Below are 796 nucleotides of genomic sequence, written 5' to 3'. Positions count from 1 at the left end.
ATTGCTAAATAGTGCATTTAAACGAATATTTGGGTACAAAGTAATTAAAATGGAGCAGGAGTTGGATAATAACAGGTTCCATAAAACGGTTGATATTTTCAAAAAATAAAAGTGATAGATTGATTTAAATAAAAGTTAGTTTTTTCATTTTATGTGTCCACTTGACTTAATTAACGAAAAATGTTTTAAAAAATTAAACGGATAGCAGTAGACAATGCTCCAAATAATATTCACGGACACATCATTTTGTGGATATGAAAGTTAGTGTTATCGTTATTGATTACTTAATAACATTTTTTAATTGTTTTATAACATCAACTTTAAACACATTTATCTTTCAATCTATGTTTCTATGAAATTATTTTTTCAATTAAAAAAAAATGAATTGTATAGAAAATGTAAGTACAAGACCTAAATAATGTTTCCGTAATTGCTTGAAACATAAAAAGATATTTTTTAGCTTTATATTTTTTTTAATCATTCGAGTCTGAAAGAATCGAACATTACCCAATCGTTTGCAACAGAGTATGGTTGAACATGATTGGCTCAACAACGACCAATCAGATTTGATATATAGCTTGAGCAGTACCTACTCTTGAAATTCTTATTTTACAGTTTCACAAGATAGGATACTCTATCTCTTATGGCTAATTTCATTCATACTGTCTCTCTCACTCTCATACACGTTTTATGGCTATACAACATTAGAGTTGGACAATTTTTATTCGAATAATAATCAATGAATAAAAAGTATTTAAATAAAATTTTATTGAGACATTTTTTTTATTGTGACTAA

Source organism: Habropoda laboriosa, unplaced genomic scaffold (genome assembly GCF_001263275.1).
Source record: "Habropoda laboriosa isolate 0110345459 unplaced genomic scaffold, ASM126327v1 scaffold54, whole genome shotgun sequence".
NCBI classification, from domain to species: domain Eukaryota; kingdom Metazoa; phylum Arthropoda; class Insecta; order Hymenoptera; family Apidae; genus Habropoda; species Habropoda laboriosa.
This window is presented reverse-complemented; position numbering follows the sequence as displayed.